At 48.6% G+C, this 13,823-nt stretch overlaps 1 protein-coding gene across 6 annotated transcripts in view; it reads right to left on the bottom strand.

Annotated features, from left to right (window-relative positions):
* The window catches only part of ABCC5 (ATP binding cassette subfamily C member 5), a 76,154-nt gene extending 63,262 nt beyond the window's left edge, over positions 1-12,892 (bottom strand). For 4 of the 6 annotated variants that reach the window (XM_034781423.1, XM_034781428.1, XM_034781432.1 and 1 more), the window contains exon 1: positions 234-338. The gene's annotated coding sequence lies outside the window, so the exon portion shown is untranslated. Of the gene's footprint in view, positions 1-233; positions 339-2,785; positions 2,887-4,087; positions 4,267-12,875 lie in introns of those variants that run through there. The other 2 variants (XM_034781425.1, XM_034781424.1) reach the window with 2 other exon arrangements.
* Between the last annotated feature and the right edge of the window lie 931 nt (positions 12,893-13,823).

The raw sequence follows: 13,823 nt of genomic DNA, 5'->3' as shown, positions 1-13,823 counted from the left end.
CCGGAGCCACAAGCGGTACCCCCCCATGGATCCCGGGGGGGGGGGGGCGGGGTAATGTCCCCTCCCAGCCTGGTCTACACGAGCCCCGCCTGGGTGCCCGGGGCACCGGCCCCCCTCTCCCACCCCGGGGGCGGCCCCACCTCACCGGTCCCTGGTGCACGGTGGTGGGGGGTGCCGCCCCCGCCCCCATGCAGCCCACCCCCACCCAGCCATAACCCCGCCCCGCCCGTTACCTCGCCCGGCTACTGCCCCGCTGCTGCGGCTTCTGCACTCAGCGGCCCCCGCAGCCAAACCACAACCTTATAGCGGCGCCGGTCTCCCCACTGCGCCTGCGCGGTGCCGAGTCTCGCGCGAGGAACGACGGGACTCGTAGTCCCCGCGGGTACGGCTGCGGAGCCGAGCCTAGGGGGCAGGAACGACACTTCCCGGCAGCCCCCGCGCCGGCCGGCTACTGTACTCTCCCTGCCGGTGCCGCAGCGCTCGCCGGGTCTGGAACGTTCTCCGCGGTCCTGTGGCCCCGCACGATGTGCAGCGGGAGGGTCGGGTGCAGGACGTGGGGGGCACGCGGCGGGGGGCGCCCCCTGCAGGGCGGGGGCAGGTGGCAGCAGCATGCGAGGGTGGGGGTAGGACCCTCTGCAAACGGCAGCCCCCCAGCCCCTTGCAGAGGGGCGGTGCGCGGCCCTGCAGACAGGGATAACGCCAGGCCCAGGGCAGGGCGGGGCGGGGGTCTCTCTCTCTGCTGGAGAGAGGCCCCTGGTTTCCCCTGCCTTGTTCTCTCACCCACTCCCGCTCATTTACATTGCATTAGGCCTGCCTGCAGGGGGGCAGCTTAGAGGGACCCTCCCCCCACCAAAAAAACAAACCCCACCTATCTTCCCCACCACCACCCATATACATGTAAAGACAGCTTCTGTTAGAGGTTGTGTCTCATGGGGAAAAGACCCTGTTGCAGGCCAACAAGAAAAAGTATTAGGAGAATCGGCATTCTCATCTTGTTCGTTTGGGGCATTATTCATCCAGGGCGGAGTACAACCTAGGATAGCAAAATACATAGGGTCTGTTTCTTCTGCATGGGGCTCTGAATAAGGGACAGGGACAATTACCATAGCCAGAAGTTCAGGCTCCTACATCCTGAACAACAACTAGACCCCATTCTGTCCCCTCACATCCTTCATAAATATTAACAGATTGAGAGATAGGGATACAGCTGTATCCCTAAACACACTTCATCCACTAAGAAACAGATGGCAGCTTTTCACTAGCAAAGACCCTTAAAAACAAACAAGGGGACTAGAGTTTCCTCTTCTGTTTTAAAAAAGCCTTACTCCAACCCAGTAATTCTATCAGAAGTTAATCTTGGCTGATGTCTTGAGTAAGCAATTTATATAAACAGGTGCCTATTGCTATACCAATAATTGTTCTCCTGTCAGTAACTTTCTTCATCAAAGCTGCTATTTTTCAGGATGCTGAAACAGAATCACTGTAAAACTGGCATGTGGGAAACCAACAAGTAAACTGGACCTTGAATGTTTGTTTCGGATCCAGGGGATAAGAGCACAAATAGATAAGTAGGCTTGGCAGAATTCAATATTTTGTAACAAATTCTTTAGATAAAATGCTTAATAAATGGATATCTGTTTAAATGTTCAGTTGTGAGAGACTATGTGAGGGATCAGAATCTAATGACATGCTGAAATTCAAAAGTTAAATACAAGTAGTCAACATCACATGTCAAAAAAACAAATATCCTTAGATCAGACTAAGTTCTCAAATGCCATTTCTCATTGCCTTTTTGTACATTTCAGTCTATCAGTGGCAATATTTTTTTCATTGGTTGTGTGTATGAAATTGACCTTTACCAACATCGACTGATAAAGATCTAACCCTTCCAAGCCTATATATAATAATGACACCACTGACAGATGTTTCAGGGTCAGCCTATACATAACTCTAGGAGTATTCATGAGCACACTGACATATCACTCTGATCCTGTACTATTTCTGGCAAAATTGAGAATCCTCTCCATGGAGGGTACACGAATATATTGGGACAGCAAGCCAGTTACTAACCAAAAGCAGAAGAATAGCATGGCAGGGTAGCCATGAAAACACAGGGCTAATATGTTGGGTAATCATGCGTCTTCCCTTAAAATACTCCACTGAACTCAGCTATGCAATTTCAAACTGGTTTGGTTGGAATTTTACTGTGTTTGGGGATTATTTCATGTCAAGTGATACTGTGCACTCCATATTTTATAAACAAGGGCGGATATTTGGACAGGAGCCAGAAGGATAAAGGGAACCTAAAACACTTTTGCATGGAGTTATAAAACTGGACTCCTATTTACAACACACAGGAGTTCTGATGTAAAAATACACACAGCTGCAACTGAACAGCACAACCCACAAGGTACAGGGTGTGAAGAATCATAGAACCTGAAGGGACCTCGAAAGGTCATCTAGTCCAGTACCCTGATGCTGAGAGAGAATCCAAGAACCCAGCAGGATTTAAATCCAATATAAAATCACTTATTATAGTGTGTTGACATGCGTCATCTTGACCAGAATAAAATATCTGCCAAATATTTTAAAACAGCCATGAGTTCTGGGCATCCTGTACCAAATGTGGGCCTTACACAGGCTTCCCAATGAGCAGTTTGCCTTGAGTCTCATTCCAAGGTTGTAATTCTAAAAGCCAGGAACACGTGTACTTTGTCCTCTGGCACAGTAATGGGGAAATAGCCCTTGATCCCAAAATGCTTGCATTGTGCTTTTTTAAACAAACCTGCATGCTGCAGTCTTGTTACCAGGGGGGTCCAGCAGGTAGTTCTCAGCCTTCCTGACCCCAAAAGGGCACAGAGTAGCTTTCAAGTGAGTCTTTGGCGCCTGAATTGTGGAAGAAACAGGAAAGGAATTTAATTTTTTGTTTTGTTTTTTAGTTGACAAAATGAGAGAGCTCAGAGGTTCTGTGGCATCTGGTTGGAGACATGGGGAAGGACTGAATATTCAGCAAAAACACCGAAACCATTGGAAATGAGATCGTGACAAGACAAGCGGAGGAGAGGAAGTCATCCCAGTAAATGAAGCAGAAGTAGAGTGCGCTGTGGCTGTGACTACACTGGCATTTTCCTTTATGTCCGTCACCTTTCCACTAGCACAAGGGCAGCTCCCCGGTGGGAGGAATAGTAGGAGCACTAGAAGAACGGGTACTGACATTTTAACCAGTATCACCTAACTTTGCTCAGGTCAGGTCTAGGCAACGTAGTGGTTGAAGCACAGGCGGCCTATTCACACTTGCATTCCTACAACTATAGATGCCCTGTGCTTTTAGTGCTGGGTTCATTCTCCCATAATGACCAATGATAGCAGACTTTACCTAGACAAGGCCTGTAGGGAATTAAAAGTGTCACTGATTCAGAATCTGGGATTTGCTATTTTCAATCCCAGACCAGGGATTTTAAAAAGTGACATAGCCAAACCAAGGGACCAGTGAGCTTTTGAGACTAGTGTCTGGCGAATCACCAACCCTAGAAAATGTTTGATATCTGACAAGTGGGATACCATCTAAGAGCTGGGATTCAGAGCATATAAAGTATCTGCTTCTAACCCTGGCAGATGAGAGGATACTGAACCTCAGCAATCACCTCATTCTGATTACCAACCTGTTTTTTTGTTTGGTTTTGTTTTTGCCACTTGAATGTAAACACTATTTTAGTGTCTTGAGAACCACTAACAAGAAACCAACCCTGTAAGCAAGCTGAAAGCTGAGAACTTGTGCGAAGAGGGAGCAAAGTCAGCTCGGAACAGCTGGCCTCCAAAGATGCAGAAAAAAGTCAGGAGCAGAAGTATCCCAGAGATGGAGAGCTGCAGAAGGGAGGGAGATGAAGCTTCAAACAAACCAAGTTACCAACTGATCTAAGCCATTTGGATTTGATAAATGGAGTGTCACCAGGTTATCCAGAAAATCCAAATTCAGTGTATGGAAGTGATGGCCTATCACTATAATATCTGAGCACTTGCATCCACCCACTGAAGCACTCAGAGCACATGTTGTAGAGAATTACTTAGTTACATTACCTGAACTTACCAAAACTTCAGTCTCTTGAGTAGAAACAAGCAGACATCGCTTAGTGCTTCAGCGGTTCTTCCCAATTAAAACTCATATGCTAGTTTAAGCATTACTGCAAACGTGGCTTGGATCACCAGTACAATATCTCCTGTTAGAAGCGCACCACAGACCATCAGTGGAAAGCCTTGTAACACAACTGCACAAAAATAAAATTCAAGCTGCAATCCAATGTTATCCAGAGCCTGGACAAAGCCAAGTAATATCAGCTACACAAAGAGGAGGAGATGGGACAGTGGGTTAGTTTAATAATTTCCCTCTGCTGCACGACTAGCTGCAAATTCTGCATAAGGCCCTAAGTGGACATGAGTTGGAGGCTGTGCTCCTAGTCCAAGGAAATTTGTCCACAAAGGAGAAAATGTAATTTAACTCAGTGTGGACTGATTGACAGGGTCCATCAACAGACCTAGTTTTGGAATAGTAGGAGATGCTGCAGGATAGTAGAGATGCATAATGAAGCACTGCTAGTGCTTCCCTAGTCTATAAGGGTTGCCACCAGTCTCAGCCTCACCCCATCTCTCCACATCCTGCAAGACTTCAGAACAGAGTGCAATCCCAATATTTCATTCAGGTAGGACAATGCATGAGAATGCATCTTGCTTGACAACTTTAAAAGCTGGAGGCCATCTGCACTCTGCTTAGTTCTTTGTTCTTGTGCAACTCACTGTTCAGTAAGTTACTCGTCCCCCCGTGACCACAGTCCACAGGGGATATAACTCTGCCACAGCAGCTCCCAGATAGGGAATTCAGTTCAAGCTGCAGAGGCTCACGTGTACAGTTCTGGAGGCCCCAGGTTCAATTCCGGTAACACGGCTTGGTTCTTTCACTTCCTCACTATGTGGTGCGTTCAGCCACAATACAAATGACAGGATTGAGAAATTCATTTCCTTTTCCTTGAGTCAACCAGGAGACCTATGACCATCTGTCTGGCCTGAGGCACCCTAGTTCCCACCAGCTCCAATAAAAAGCACAAGCTCTGAGGAGAGCCAAAGGGACTGCAATTATCAGCTTGTTCCTGGTATTTTTAAATCCACTTTATGGTGGCTGATCTTTTATTAGAACTTAATGTTCATTTCTGACCCGTCTGATTCCACAGAAGATTCCTCAGAGCTTCTGCTAGCTAGGAGTTAGATTCTGCTCACTGATAGAGGGGTGTCTGACCAATCTCTCAGCCCCCAAGAACCAGTCCTGGCTATTATGCAACTCATTTCAGGACCACCACTCAGTAGGTTGTAACAGCATGCTAGGGACTTGATGTTCTTTTGGACTCACCCATGTCAAATGTGCCAATGCCAGAACACCAACCTAATTTACACAGATATCAACGGGTCCTGTAATTGAAGTGCAGCCCTGGAAAGGATCTGTGTGTGCTGTGTAGGCTGGCTTGGTTTGTCAAATGACAGAAAGGTCACTTCTGCTTTCCTACAAGCCGGGGAGTTTAACAGCGAGGGATAAGCTTGTGATAAGAAGTCATTACAAAGGTGGCAGTTTTGTCATGGTAAAAAATGGGAAAGTCACAATTTTAATTTAAGAGAAACTGTGGCACATACTGTAGTACTGAGACATTTGCAATGGGAAATGAGAAGAGTTACCAACACACTTTACAAGTGTTTTATGCTATTAAAATTTAATTAACCATTTCAAATTAGTGCAAATCCAGATTCTGCTACACTGGCCATCTCAGAGGCTCAAAACTGGGATCTGAGCTCTCTCTGCAGAGGGTCCATCGGCTGCAGAAAATCTTCTGTAAGAGATTAGAATGACCATGGATCTCATTGCTTTCAGAACAGAGTGCAAGACTGCCCTTCCCCATAACTTTCTCACAGTAAGAATATGTAAACATAAAACATGATTATGCACCACTCTTCCCAGCAGGGACAACAATCAACTTTCATATAATCCACTCCAGTACTAAGGGGATGAGTGCGGGACAGATACAAAGTCCCAGTGGGGCGGGCAGAACCACACATACACACACACACCCCAAGCTAGTTTCCAATTTCATGCTAGGGTTAAGATCTTTCAGGAGCTTAGCTTTTTCATTAGGGACCTGATAGTCCCTGCAACTTGCACCCCTTAGATGGGAAGTATTAACAACTACTATGTTAGCCACCTTGCAAGCTGGTGGGCTACACTATTTGGGATTTGCCCCAAGCCCTTGTTAAGCCAAGTGTCATGAGGAGGTAAGGGGATGGGATCAGATCAAATCAATCAGCCCCTCAGCTCGCAACTGAAAACCAACCCGGAACTCTTTAAACAAATAAAAGGTGGGGGTAATTCCTCTGATTTCCAAGGTACTATGAGGACACATGAGATCTAAATTATGCAGTAGGGACCCCAAATAGTGCACCAAGCCTTTTCTCCTTCACCCCCACCCCATCTAATCCAATCAGGGCTCTGTGTGTAACTGGTGTATTCCAATATTAATTTTTTTGTATGCTTCTCCTGATGTTCAACATTCCTTATGCTGCAGATCAATGTATCTATGCTGTATAAGGTGTGGGGGGGAGGGAGAAAGCAGGAACTGTTTGGACATGGAGCAGCTGGGGTTTTTGACACTCATGAAGATATGGAAGCCGATTTTGGTGTCCAAGAGGGATCTGATGGTTTTGGAGCTGGGGATGGGATGGGATCGCGCACTCTCTCTCGCCAGCAGAGGAACTAAAACTGGAAGGAGGGAGTTTGAATTCCTTGTTCCCCACCCAAGGCAACTTGCTGCTTGACTGCGTACCTCCTCCGACATCTGCCCCTACATGCAAAATTGACATGCACGTGCAGTAGCTGGATGTTTATGCAACAGTGATCAGCCATGTGAAATAGTTCATGCTAGCACTCAAAGTGGCATCATGTTTCAGAATTAAACCCCCACTGGAATGAACTGGGCAGCTCACACTTTTTCAGAGCTGCAGACTCAGGCAAACATCACAGCATTGGTTTAGTATCTTCCCAACCATAAAGGCCAAGGATTACTACTTTTGCTTAAATGAAAGCCAAGCATCTGAAGCAAAGTTACGAAGCAATTTAAAAATAATCCACAATTTTGCAGCAATGTAAGTCACAATCACATTACGCACAAGGCTCCGCTTACCTCATATTACTGGGATATTTCTCTGTGCTTACTCATTTCTCTGTGCCTTTTGGTTTTAGCCAAGCGCAGAAGTCTTGCAAGAGACTATTCTCACTGTATCAATCAGGTCTGTGTTAGAAAGCTTTGGTATTGTGAGATTTCCAGTTTAAAGTGAATATGTAAAGGGAACCTCACTATTACAGTTCACCCTGTTCTATTGTTTAGGTCAGGCAGTAAGGAACATGGGAGAGCATTCCATCCAACTTTACCTTGCCTCAAGAGCCCTTTCCTTATTGTGGAAGAGATAATGCACTGGTTAAATCCAGCAGCCACGAGTCTGAAACTATTTTTGACTGGGATCAGATTTAATGGAATCAGAAGGTCAACGATTGCAAAGTCAAGAGTAAAATTAAATATATGGAACAAGCCCAGAGCAGTTAATCTGTACGAAGTGTGGGACTGTTTGATCTCTTTAAAAAACCTGATAACTTCAAGGACAACACATATGTTAAACAACAGCAGTGGAGCAGCCTCTTAGCAATAGCTGACCCTGTATTTAATACTGCTCATGCCAGATCCAGGGTGACTGCTAAATTAGAAGTCTGTTCCACAGCTAGAGTTTGATGTCTGCACATTCTTGCAGGCAAGGAATGGACAAGATTTAAGGCTTAGCCACCTCTAGCTGTTGGTTAGTAAAGGGACAGAATTACAGTCTAACAAGGCTAAAGCAAAAAGGGACAGATGTGCTTGTTTTGAAATTGGATTGGACGCTTCAGATACAAACCCTACCCCCTTCTTTCCCCCACTCCCCATGGTTCTGGGATGTGGAGTGGGAGTTTTGGTTCAGGACACATCTAGCACTCAGAAAACATAGGGCCCACCTCCCCCACAGATCTGCCTATGTTTTTTTCACTTGGCAAGTTTACATTGCAAGGACAAAGGTCATGTCAAGGGACAGGTCTCAAGAGACCACGTTCCTCGATTTGTTTTCAACTCTGTATTCTGGCAGGTTGTATTTGCACTGGAACCAGCCAGGACTCAAAACACAATTCCAGCCTAGGCGACTCCCTCACTATTGCCAAATACAAGCCCTGGCTGCTATTAGTTGAGAACTAGTCTCTAGATGGAGGAGCAGTTGGAATCCTTGGCCAGAGATAATGCTACAAAAGACTCTTCCTTTCCACCAACTCCTGAGGTGCCTACAATCTCAGTCCTGCTGCCTGTACCAGGGTGCTCCTCATACTCTTGTTCCAGCACGGCCAGAAGACAAGAGTCCCTGGTTAGACAAGCCAGGGGTGTTCATGCTTCTGGGAGGCGCACAGGGACAATCGAAGCAGCAGCTAGTTTCCTTAGCTAGGTCATGTCAGCATGTGATTTTTGTAACCGACAGCGGCTTTCCTCAAATCAGCAGAATCACTTCCAGGCCCCATCAATGTGATAGAGCAGGGGTTCTCAAATGTCATTGCACTGTGACCCCCTTTGGACAACAAAAATTACACCACCACCACCCCAGGAGCGGGGAACGAAGCCTGAGCCCTGCTGCCCCAGATATGTAGGGGCGGGAGGGTGGCAAGGGCAAAGCCAAAGCCCCACCAGGCTTGTAATCTGAGCCCCACCGCCCACAGCTGAAGCCCTGGAGTCCCAACCCACTTTGGGATTCCGACCCCCAGTTTGAGAATTGCTGTGATAGATGTTCTGGAAAAACACTAATAAAATACAGATTTAGCCAAACCAGGCCCATGGGACAGTGTGTGCAGGGAGAGGACTTCCCCCATTCTCCCTCCCTGGCAGGGTTATTTTCAAATTTAGAAAGACAGATAAAGGACAAAAAAAAAAATAGGCAAGAATTAAAGTGACCGTTGGCAAGGAAAAAGCCAGGCCCATCTATATTAGCCAACTGCAGGATCAGGGTCTAAACCTCCTATCCTAGATTTGGTATGAAATCAGCCATTTTTTGCCTTATTTTTAAAGTTACTCTAGATACTTCAGTGCACATGGAGTTTATTTCATTGTTCCTCTTTGCCACTGTTTTAACCCTTTGTCACTTTCCTAGGAAGATGAACCCTCCAGCCCCTTTTCACCTTAGGGTTGAAAACTTTCTAATAGCACAAAACCAAACACTCTTGTGCCACCCCCAGTCTCACCCCTTTCCTGAGGCCATGCCTCTGCCCCACCCCTTCTTCAAGGCCCCACCCCCTGCTCACTCCATCCCCCTCCCTCCATCGCTCTCTCCCCCACTCTCACTCAGCTGGGGCAGGGGGTTGGGATGGGGTGAGGACTCTGGCTGAGGGCGCTGACTCCAGCGTGGGGCCAGAAATGAGGGGTTCAGGGTATGGGAGTGGGCTCTGGGCTGGGGAAGGAGGTTGGAGTGTGGGAGGGGGTGTGGGCTCTGGGATGGGGCTGAGGATGAGGGGTTTGGGGTGCAGAAGGGGGCCCTGGGCTGGGATTGAGGGGTTCAGAGTGCAGGAGGGGGCTCCAGGCTGGGCATTAGGTTGTGGGTTCTGGCCAGGCAGCACTTACCTTGGGTGGCTCCCAGAAGTGACTGGCATGTCCCTCCGGCTTCTAGGCTCAGAGGGCAGCCAGGTTGCTGTGTGTGCTCTCCTGCCTGCAGGCACCACCCCCACAGCTTCCACTGGCCGTGGTTCCCAGTCAATGGGAGCTGTGGAGCCAGCACTCGGGGTGGGGGCAGCGTGTGGCGACCTGCTGGCCACCCCTGCGGCTAGGAGCCGGACATGCCAGCTGCTTCCAGGAGCCACACGGAGCCAGGGCAGGTAGGGAGCCTGCCTTAGCCCAGCTGTGCTGCCAACCAGACTTTTAGTAACCTATTAAAATCTCCCGGATTGCTTTCAGTCATCACTGGGAGATCAATGCCGATTCCGGTAGACTCCCAGCCAATCCGGGGGAGTTGGCAACCCTACTTCACCAACCCCTCAAAGCACATTGAGGGCCAAGGCCTTCAAACTAGCTTCTCCTCTCAGCTCTCACCACAGTCACCTTCCACCATGCCCACCCCCAAGGCTTTTGGTTGCAGCAGGGCTGTGATGTCACTATGTGCCTGCTCGGAGCCCACCCCATGGGCAGAGGAGAAAGGGGCTTCCTGCCCCACACATCACAAAATGTGCCCTGTCCCATCTTCTGCAGGGACCGGGCTATGGGCCTTGCAGGAGGCAGATTCAGTGGACACAATAGAGTGAGCCCATTCGATCTGCTGGTCGAACTGCGCCATTAATTCTTATGCCTCCATGCTCACCGGCACAGCAACATACCTCATGAAAATCTGGCCCTGAGCCCAGTGCTTGATTTGTAATGAAAGAGGTGCCAGGGCTCAAGCATTTTTTACTTTCATAACTGATGCAGCAGGCCCAGAGGTGCCAGGGCTAGGAACTGGCACAAAGTGAGCCCTGCCCAAGCTTCATGGGCAAGTGCTCAACACCTGGCAGCTCCCACTGTGACACTTACGGCCAGATTTGTCAAGAGCGCTCGGCACCTCACATGTACCCAATATGCTGAGTCTTTGGAAAAATCCAGCCACTTCTTTAGTTAGAGAGAAAAACAGGCTCTTTTGAAACTCAGATCCCAATTGTGGCTGCTGAGTCCTTCTGAAAACGCAGGCCTGTTTTACAGCAACCACCAGCAAAAACCTCTAGCTAGTGCCGGATGCAGCAGCAGCCGCCTCCTTCCCAGGCCGGGCAGCCAGGACAGCCCCACACCTGCCTGGCACTCTTCACTGGCTATGCCTGAAGTGCAGCATGATTTTTAGACTGGCCCGATTCACTTTGGAGACCACAAGAACATTTTTCTGGGCCTCCTCCTGACCAGCACCTGGGTTCTGAATAGAGTGGCGGCAGAGACCCAAAACCCCTATCAGATAGCACTGGTGTGTTACCCTTAGTGGCTGGTTCAGCCGGTATGTCTACACTGCAATGAAAAACATGGAGTTGGCCCATGCCAGCTAAGGGGCTGTTTAATTGCCGTGTAGATGTTCAGGCTCACACTGCAGCTTGAGCTCTGGGGCCCTCCCACTGCACAGAGCCCTGGGGGTGGGTGGATGGGTCACAAGATTATTTTAGGGGGAGGGGGTCACAGTATTGTCACCCCTTGTCTGCCTTCAGCGATGGGCAGCTAGAGAGCAGCGGCTATTGGCTGGGTGCCCAGCTCTGAAGGGATTGCCCTGCCAGCAGCAGTTTTGAAGTAAGGGCAGAGACACACACACCCCCACCCTCCTACAATGACAACACTGTTAAATTTCAGATTTCAATCACTAAAACCATGAAATGTACTATTTTTTAAATCCTATGACCATGACATTGACCAAAATGGACTGTGAATTTGGTGGGGGCCCTACTCATAGTTTACCAAGGCTGCCAGTTCACAGGGACAACAGTGACACCAGACAGCCCCTTCTGCTAGTCTCTTGTGCTGACCCACTCACTGGGAGTCCCAAGCATGCCTGGGCTCTCCTTGCACCACTGCCTCACTACAAACATCACAGAATGGAGTGGGCTGGGTGCCTGCAAAGACACCTCCAAATCCTAGAAACAGCCCTGAGAGCGATGCCTCTGCTCCGGAGGATGAAAGTTAGTACAGCCTAGCCAGGCCAGCCCAGCAGCTTAACTGAGCTCTTGTACCTCCTAGGGATCCAGGGGCTTCCATTTCCCCCGTCTGGTAAGTCAGCTGCAGGAGCAGGGTATCCCAGGTAGCCCTGCTTGGCATGACAGACAGACTTAGGAGCCCCATCATACCATGCAGTGTAACAGAAGTGCCCCATGGAGCAATCCCAGTAACTGGGAGGAGAACCTGATGGGGTTCTCTAGGAAGATCACAAACATTGTCAGGCGTGTCAGTCAGTGGCGTTGGCTAAGAGGAAATATATGAATTCATAGACGGTTACACAGAAAGATCACGTGTGCCAGCTAGGACTCCCTGCACTTTGCACCTTCACTCCCCCGCCCCCAATAATGGCTGCTTGGGAGGTGGAACCCAGAGCTCAGATTGGGTGAACGTGGGTTTGTTCTGCAGCATCCGGGGCTATCGGAGGGGTTTTTGGAATCGCTGCACAGTCTGGAAGTCACTGCTTGAGCTGTCAGCTGTGTAAGTCTGTGGCTCTCAACCTATCCAGACCTCTGTGCCCCTTTCAGGAGCCTGATTTGTCTTGCACACCCTCAAATTTCAGAACTATTTACTTACAAAATCAGATATAAAAATACAAGTGTCACAGCACACTATTACTACAAAAACCTGCTGACTATCATTTTTACCATACAATTATACAATAAATCAGTTGGAATATAAATATTGTACTTCCATTTCAATCTAGCGTATACAGGGCAGCATAAACAAGTCATTGTCTGTATGAAACTTTAGTTTGTTCTGACTTCACTAGTGCCTTTTATGGAGCCTGTTGTAAAACTAGCCAAACTATTTAAAACTACGTAAAACTATTTAGTTGAGCTGACGTACCCCCTGGAAGACTGAGGCGTATCCCTGACTGAAAACCACTGGTGTAAATGACTCAGACAAGACTCAACTCAGCAGAGGCTTCTGCAGCTAGGCAGTTGCCTTGTGTTTAATCAGAATAGTGTTAAAAGCTCTGACCCGTGCAGTTACCCAGAAGGCTTCAGACCAGCCACCCATCTGGGATTCAGAGGGACGCTAGCAAGTCAGCATGTGTTTATTACTCACCAGCACGCCCTCTTCAAGGCTGGACAGGGACATTTCCCCTCTGGCCTGGTGACATTCCATTTAATAAACAGAGCTCCTCCTCACAGTAGAGCGGAAATGAACCTGCCTCCCATTGTAATTGGTTAACTGCTTGGCAGCCGCGTTCCTCTGTGCAGCAGCCAGCCACAGGTCACCCTGTCTCCAGGCAGGTACACTTGACAGCAGTGGTGGTGCAAGCAGCGATGTGGCTCTGGGGATGGGGTGCCTGGATTGGCTCATCCTCTCTGTGCAGCAGAAAAGCAGAGAGATGGTCAGAAACTGTGACCTTAAAATATACATAGAACCACGGCTACAGGATGCAACAGATTGGAAAATAGATGTAGCAGCTGTCCATCCACCCTCTTTGAGAAGGGGAGCAGGTCAGATGGTGGGCCACAAGGACTTGGAATGGAGTAGTCCCAGCGTGGTGCAAGGAACAGTCTCTCTCTACACTCAAACTGGCAGGTGGCACAGAAGTCTGATCCTGCTACTGCATGGTCTAGTGGCTAGACCACAGGGCTAGGAATCATGAGATCTGAGTTCTAGTCCCAACTTGGCCAAGATTACATGACCTTGGGCAACTCACTGTCTCCCTCTTCTGCAGTTTCCCCAGCTGTGACACAGGGATAACGCTTCAGCATGGCACTGTGGGACCCCTAGAGGAAGCTTCCTGACAACTGGAAGGTACCTGCAGAGAGAGTAAGTGGGTTTCTTTGTTCAACACAGTAGCTGCTCCCAGAGCACTGCCTCCACTGCTGCTAACCTCCAACAGCATTATAGTAACTCTGCTCAGGGCAGGGGCAGGGAGAAACCAGGGCTGCATTAGCAACATTAATTTTACATGAAGCAAAAAACATTTATAGAAGTGGTCCTGGGAGACCAGCAGGTACCATTATCCTGGAGGCCGGCTGGCATGGGAGTGGCCAAAGC

The sequence above is a fragment of the Trachemys scripta genome, chromosome 9 (genome assembly GCF_013100865.1).
Source record: "Trachemys scripta elegans isolate TJP31775 chromosome 9, CAS_Tse_1.0, whole genome shotgun sequence".
Taxonomy (NCBI): Eukaryota; Metazoa; Chordata; order Testudines; family Emydidae; genus Trachemys; species Trachemys scripta.
Note: the sequence above shows the minus strand (reverse complement) of the source record. Positions and strands in the feature narration are given on the sequence as shown.